Raw genomic sequence first — 7850 nt, 5'->3', positions numbered from 1 at the left:
TCGGCGACAGACTCATATAGGCCGATAATATCGGAAAAATGTTTTTCAAATTTTTTTTTCATAAATACATGTTAGAATGTATATTGTTTCATTTTGTGTTGTTTCACTGTTCTACTGAATTATTTCTCCAATATTTTATTTTATTTTATTTATTTATTTATTTTTTAATTTTTTTTCCGAAAAGGTTATTTAAAACAATAAAGACACTAAAGACATTAAACACGTTAAACTGATAACCAGAATAATTTCATGCTTCTTTTTGTTATCCAAAGTTTACAGTCCAATTAGCTATGTGTTTTTCAAGCAGTGGTTTTTAAAATTGGTTTCTAAAACCAAGATCAAATTCTATCCAAACTTTTTATTGTATAAATTTTGCTAAATAATAGACTATTTAAAAAGCAAGTTTCATTGTGTCAGCACAGCCTGCTATGGGGTCCCAGTGGGTCACTGTTTTCTTTTCATTTGGGCAATAACACTGGAAATATTCAGTAGCATTTTTTTTGCAATCTGGACATTTAAATATGTGCCGATACAGAATTTGACATTCAAAAAATAAACCTACCATGAGATATATATTCACTGCAGTGAAAGATGTGACAGGTAGGCCAGGTTTCTCTTGCACATAAGCAGACCACAGGAACACAGCATAAAGTTAGAGAAAGAAATGACATTACATATACTTCAAATATACCCACATTCTGTTTGAGATCTTAAGTAGACATACTTGACACATTATACATATTTACTGTAGGTTCAGAAGCAAAGGGACAATTTACTGCGTTTGTCTGTTGACAATCTATATGCAGATCACCAGAGGACCTGACTGAGTACACCTAGTTATTGGTATTTTCATGTCAATTTTCTTCTGAAGCATATGACTCACTACAAACAGTCCATTAACTGATGTTGTGCAAGCCTCTTTTCCTCTTGTATCTGCCGGCTCTCACGTATCCATTTTATAACTCTCCTCTGAAAAGACTCTAGTTTTCCTTTCACACTCGTCAAAAACAACCTCTTTCATTGGATACTAAGAGTTGCCTCTCTTTTCTTTACTCACAACGGGTCCATGATTTACTGCTCTCTGCATGTTCCCATCTGGCCATCTTTGTTCTGAAGAAAACAAGGATTCATTAAACATTTGGAGTTATGTGAAAAAAAAATGTTTTAAAAATTACAAGAGTTTATTAAGTATAGTAAAAAATAGTACAGAATGATCATTAGATTTGAATGTTTCTACCATGTTCTCGTCATCACATATGGGGGTATAAAAGGGTCTGTGACACTACTGAGTACAGTATACAGTATAAAGTATGTAAACATTGCATACATGTTCAAACATGTTTATGTTTAAGGTGCCATAGAATGCAAAAAGTCACTTTTATAGAGTGCTTGAACACAGTTGTGTTCAACAACCAACCAACCTATAATGGTAAAAATCCACCCACTCATGTTTTGTAATCCCAATAATTCATTAACGGTCACTCCACACAAATATAGAAATTAATGATATGCCTGAAACAAAACGGTAAGTTGTAAAGATATGCATGTGTCTGATACAGTACAGAATACATTTGTGTACCCACTGCAGTTAGCACTGATCTTACAATCATTTGATGCAAATGGTAAATGGTTTTTTTTTTCAGCATTCAACTCTCATTCCAAAGTAATATGATAATGGTCCTATGGGTAAATTAGTCAAACTTAAGACAGCTTCTGTTTATATTTTATTGGCTTTAATGCCGAAAACCTTATCCATTAATTTTAGCTTCTGGGTGACATGGGAAATCTGTGACAGCAGTCTTTGAATAGTAATGTAATGTTTAAGTATTAATGAGAATAAAACAAATTAAACAGAACAACTGGATGAAAATAAAAAAGTAATTTAAACACTTAAAGTGTGCATAGTTAATAATAGATGTTCCACAAATATTTTGTCAGTTTCTAATTGAAAACAAAACAAAACAAAATGATATGCTTTGAACAGGTATCCTTTTGAGCTCTATCATGATGCCAGACATGAAAAGGGCTTCTTTTAATCTTAGTTCCATCATTTTGCTATTCTGAAGAGATGTGATAATGTTTATATTTCATTCATGCATTTAAGGAAATGCTTAACCAGTCAATAAACTGGAGGTTATATTGGCTTACTGTCAGGCCTGGGGTCATGCTGTTTAAACACTGCTACACAATAAAGCTATAAACTCTTTCATTGGGCTTCAGGAATCAGACTTTAATATCCAAACACATATTAATTTCACAACAGCATAGAGCCTTGTGGATAAAAAAAATAAAAAATAAAATAATAATAATAATAAAAATAATAATAAAAAATAGTTTTTGCTGCCATTTAATCTTTTAATAATTTAATTATTAATGAGAGATTAATAACCGACTGACTGTAGTGTCACTAAACAACAAGCCCCATAGTAAACAATATTCAGTGAATTTCCCCAAAAAATACAAACAAAAGCGGGTTTTCATTCAAATAGGTTTGGGACAGTTTCACTATTCATATCCAGCAACTGAACATTCTGCTGAATGAAACCTCTATGAATATATTCATAAGTGTATTGTCACCAAGGAATTTTGAAGGGAAATTTATTCCATTTAGAGGAACAAAGTAAAGACAAATAAATGTCATCGCTAATTATTAATGTTGCCAGGTGGAGAATTGGCTGCCTTTCATTTCAAAATGTGTAGCATGTTTACACAGTTTTCTTTATTTCTACACTACTTATTGTAATATAATAAGATATGTTACATTCAGGGCTATAAATGCCATAAATGCTGAGTAGAGCATATAGAGAGTTTGTATTTTAAGACAACAATTGTGTGTGTGTGTGTGTGTGTGTGTTAAAATAACTAAACTAAAATGTCCACAAAACCACTTAAAATACTTAAAAATAATAATTCCTTTGTAAGATTATGATTAAATGTTATTGCTAGACAGTGATTTTGACAAATTTACAGGGTTTTGAGAAATGTTGTCTCCTAATGGCTTATTAAAAGCAATATGAGTATCAAACTGCAAAAGGTATTGAATTATTTCTCAGAATAACATAGTTGTTTGCTAGAACCTAATATGCCTAGTTAGTTCATTAAATTGTTGTTTTCATTATTACTTAAAGGTACAGGTTGTAGGACCTGCCACAAGAGGGCGCACTACCAAAACAATAACAATAGCGTAGTTTGATGATGCTAAGAAGGCTCGTGGAATGATGGGATTTGTTGTCTTTTTGTTTGCAAAGGGTAACTAACGTCATTGACAGGCGACTGCACTGCCCCCGTGTCACTGTTTAGAATGGGAATTTTTTCTCATAATTTACAAGTAGTTGAAAACATTAGAGATATTGTTAGTAATCAGCTGGACAAAATATATAACACTAGCTTAGTGGTTTTTGGATATTTTACTGCAAATATCTTACAAATTGTACCTTTAAACTAAACATTTAAAAAGTACTCTACACTGTAAAAAATAATTTGTTGAATCAACTAAAAATATTATGTTACCCCGCTGCCTAAAATTTTTTTGTTATCTTGACAAAAAAAATCTTGTTTAAAAAACTTCAAATTAGAGTGGAATTAGTCCAGGTAACAAATTTCTTTAAGTTGACTTGACTATTATTTTCTAGTCCAGTCAACTAAATCATGTTGTGTCAACAGGGATTTTTTTTTTTTCTTTACTTCGATCAATAATCGTAAACAAATGTTACCCCACTGCCTTAAATGTTTAAATAAAGATGACAAAACACTTTTTTAATGTAATTTATTTAATAATAGAGACAACGCTTGCATTCACATTTAAATTGAACAAGCAATTTGCTGTCAACACATCAACTGAAAATTGATTAAAAAAAAATAGCAAAATACAAACACACACGTCTAAAGATCTGAACCGACACTTGAAAGTGTGATGTATAATAAATAACATTGGCATGGGATTGAGAAACAAATAGTTGCATTTCAATTCATCAGATCAAAACCAAAGGAATTTTTTTTAATTTCATAACTCAATATGAAAATCATAAGGTTAAACTCTGCATATTAGCCCTGCACAAGTTCACATGCACTCCCCCCACCATAATGCAAGTCATGGTCAAAATGAGAAACCAAGATATATGTATATAATATCACAATTAGTTACAAAAAATTAGTGTACTGTACTTCTGTATAATAAGATATAAATGGAATGAATGCACATGGAAGCACAAAGATCTAAACCGTCAGATTCTAAATTTCATAGCACAACATGACCAGACAGAGGTGTTAACATCAGAAGGATCTTGAAAGTTTCCAAACTCTCCACCATCATAATGCTACATACTGAAAATGTGTACAAACTGTTTAAGAAAATGAGAGGTGAAACAACATTTGTTTACATGACAACATGCATATTCCAAGTCATGACATGAAAAACTTTGATGTACATTCTAAAATGTAGTGAAAGGCACAAAAGAACCTAAAGTTCCTTAAAAAAAAAGAGCAGTGGGCAGCCATTTATGCTGCGGCGCCCGGGGAGCAGTTGGGGGTTCGGTGGCTTGCTCAAGGACACCTCAGTCATGGTGTTGAGGGTGGAGAGAGCACTGTACATTCACTCCCCCACACCTACAGTTCCTGCCGCTGTAGCGAGCACATGGTGGGAGCAGCTGATCTTCACAAGTTTTTGCAGAGCCTCAATGGTGTATTTCATGAGGTAGTGGATGTTCACTGCATACAGACCCATTAGGGGTCCAAATGCCTTGGGGACATGGGAGGTGTCAATGATGACAGGATGTCCAAATGAGAGCAATGTTGGTTATTCCTTGGGAAGCACATCACATTGCTGCTCCTCAGTTACAATCAGAATGCCCTCTTCAATTTCTTTCTCAACATCCTTAATGACACCGGATGGCTGGGAAAACAAAAAATATTACATTACTTAATAAATTTATAACAAATTAACACACATTTGTACATACACTAATAATGTTGTGTGTTTTGTTAAAAGCACAGCTATCAATAAATGCAAATTGTAATACACATTCAAGTGGAAGATATTTTGAAAAATGTAACCAAAAATGAAAGTCAAAAGTAAATGGTGCTCCTCAACTGTTTCGTGTAGAAACATTCAAAATAACTTCCTGTATTAAACTGTTAAAAGCCTGTACAAATTTCTTTGTTATGCTGAATGTGGCGAGTGGGGCGGGGCCGAGAGCTGTGGGAACGGAGCGAGGCCGGTGGAGTGATTGGAAATGAGCTACACCTGCTCGACCCAACGGTGTCGAGTCCCACAGAGGAGATGGAGGGATATAAAAGAGGAGCGACGACAGTGAAGGACGAGAGAGGACCAGGCCTGGATTTTAGTTTGTGTTTTGGATTTGTTTGTGCGCGGCAGTCATCCGTAAGGGGCTGTCGCGCTGTTTTGTCTTTATTTTATTATTAAAGTTTCATTTGATTGTCTGCCGGTTCCCTCCTCTTTCTTCCCGATGATTATGAAGTTTTTATTGTTACACTGAACACAAAGAGTTTTAAATCCCAATGGGAAAATAGGTGGAAAATGCACTTCCGGAACCAACTAGGCTAAAAATGGGGGGGGGGGGGGGATTATTTTCTTCACTGGTATTCTACATGATTTCTGAATGACATAAAATGTGACAAACCAATTCAACATATTTGGGTTTTTTTTTCTTAATCCAATTTTAACTTTCTAATCTGTCACATCATTTTTACAATGATCAGAAAATATATTGGTGTAAAGAGGTATACCTTTTAAATAATAGTCTGTTGCACTGCATGTTCAGAGTAAAGCATGACTCCTAAAGGGTTGGTTAACCCAAAAATGCATGCTTTACTCAACCTCATGGCATCGTAGGTGTGTATGACTTTCTTCTTTCAGACAAATCCAATCGGATTATATTAAAAACTATTCTTGCTCTTCCAAGCTTTATAATGGCAATAGGTGGGTGTTTTTTATCAACAGTCCAAAAGTACCGTATATTTCAGACTATAAGTCGCACGTAAGTATAAGTCGCATCAGTCCAAAAATACATCATGACAAGAAAAAAAACGTATATAAGTCGCACTGGACTATAAACGCATTTATTTAGAACCAAGAAGCAAGAGAAAACAGTACGGTACGGTAGTCAAAAATGTGGATCAATTCATAATAAAAAGTACCTTACACGGCTCTAAGAGGTGAATAAGGGCCTCCTGTAGCGAATCCATGTGTTTTTGTAAGAAAAATATACATATTTAAAATGTTATTTAAAACATATTTAAACACTTTTCTCTCACTTTCTTGAGAGCCATTCCGGGTGGATGAAAATAGGACATAGGGGTCATGCATGCACCGGTGATTAGTGACGAACACGGAAGAGCGGAGGAGAGACAACAATACGCCGATCACGAAGTAGATTCACAAAATTAGGCTTGCACATATGATAGTCAGTGGAAGAGAAAAAAAAAAGTGTTTATAACGTTTTAAATATGGATATTTTTCTTCCAAAAAACGCATCGATTTGCTACAGGAAGCCTTTATTCACCCCCCAGAGCCATGTGAGGCACGTTTTATTGATGGATGGGTGCATTTTATTTGACTATTTTTGGACTGCTGAGAAAAAAAAACACACCTGTCTACTGCCATTAAATAACTTGGAAGAGCCAGGACAATTTTTAATTAAACTCAGATCAGATTCGTCTGAAAGAAGAAAATCATATACACATAGGATGACTTGAGAATGAGTAAAACATGGCTTAATTAAAGTTGCTAATGGCCAATATGCTAGCACTGAATATTTTTCAGGATTCAAAACAGTATTCAGCAAAATGATAAAGAATGGCGATGTCCATAAACAGGGTTTCTGTTGATTTTATGGAGATAAATTTAACACTTTATAAAGACTTTTTAATTACCAATTATAGAAAATTCAAGGAATAAAACTGAAGGGAAAATAATGTCAAATTATATTTTCCAAATTTTTAAGCTGTTTTCCAATGCAAATATCTACATTTTCGTAAAGGGTTCACCCAAAAGAGAAAAAGAAAGAAAATTGTAATTTACTAAACCTTAAGTTGTTTTAAACCTGAATTAGTTTATTTCTGTTAGTCCCAGTCCCAGATTGTCTAATACAGTACACAACCCCACAACGTGTTACAACCCCAGATCACCCAGATATCTTCTTCTTCTATTACCTGGACCACATCACTGCAGACTGATGGTGCTCAGTTTGGTCATCCACAAGCGTGATCCCAACAGTCATGTCCTTGATGAGTTCCTGCGCCGAGCCTGTGTGCTTACAAAAACAAAAGGAAGCATTAAAATGTGCCTTACAATTGTAAAGCTGATAGACTCCAATAAATGTACATTTATAAAGTAAATACATTTACTTACAACTTTGTCCAAGCTCTACAATGTGAATGTCATCTCCATTATCTCTGCAAACCATTTTGATGGATTAAACTGCAAAAGGAATTGCTTCGGTCCATCCACAGGATTACTGAATTCTGCACTGATCTTCAGTCATTCCAAAATATCATAAACATGAAAAATAAAAAAAAAAACACGTTAAAACACTGAAAAATAATAAACATCAATATATAAATAAATCTTTACAGAGAAAGTCAAATGTATTGACAAGTTTGTTTTAAATACCAAAGACAAACTTTACCATCCAGACTATGCTTTTAAATGACACAACACAGAATTATAACACAATAAAAAGAAATGTAACACATTTGTGTCAATCGTTATTGTATGGCTATTTAACATAACGTTATACAAGATATATGCTATTATTACTTTTATTTTAAAATATATAGTTTTAATGTATGCAATTTACTTATGACCGTATATTCACCATAGACTGTATAAA

The 7850-nt window shown here is 33.8% G+C and overlaps 1 long non-coding RNA gene across 1 annotated transcript; it reads right to left on the bottom strand.

Moving 5' to 3' along the window:
• Positions 1-4539: 4539 nt before the first annotated feature.
• Positions 4540-7420, bottom strand: LOC132095806 (uncharacterized). Its single transcript, XR_009422509.1, has 3 exons — positions 7370-7420; positions 7171-7271; positions 4540-4891 (listed from the first exon to the last, which is right to left on the bottom strand). It is a non-coding gene; the product is annotated as an uncharacterized LOC132095806 (long non-coding RNA).
• Between the last annotated feature and the right edge of the window lie 430 nt (positions 7421-7850).

The sequence above is a fragment of the Carassius carassius genome, chromosome 20, assembly GCF_963082965.1.
Source record: "Carassius carassius chromosome 20, fCarCar2.1, whole genome shotgun sequence".
Lineage (NCBI taxonomy): Eukaryota > Metazoa > Chordata > Actinopteri > Cypriniformes > Cyprinidae > Carassius > Carassius carassius.
The sequence above is the reverse complement of the archived record's forward strand: the minus strand, read 5'-3'. Positions and strand labels throughout refer to the sequence as shown.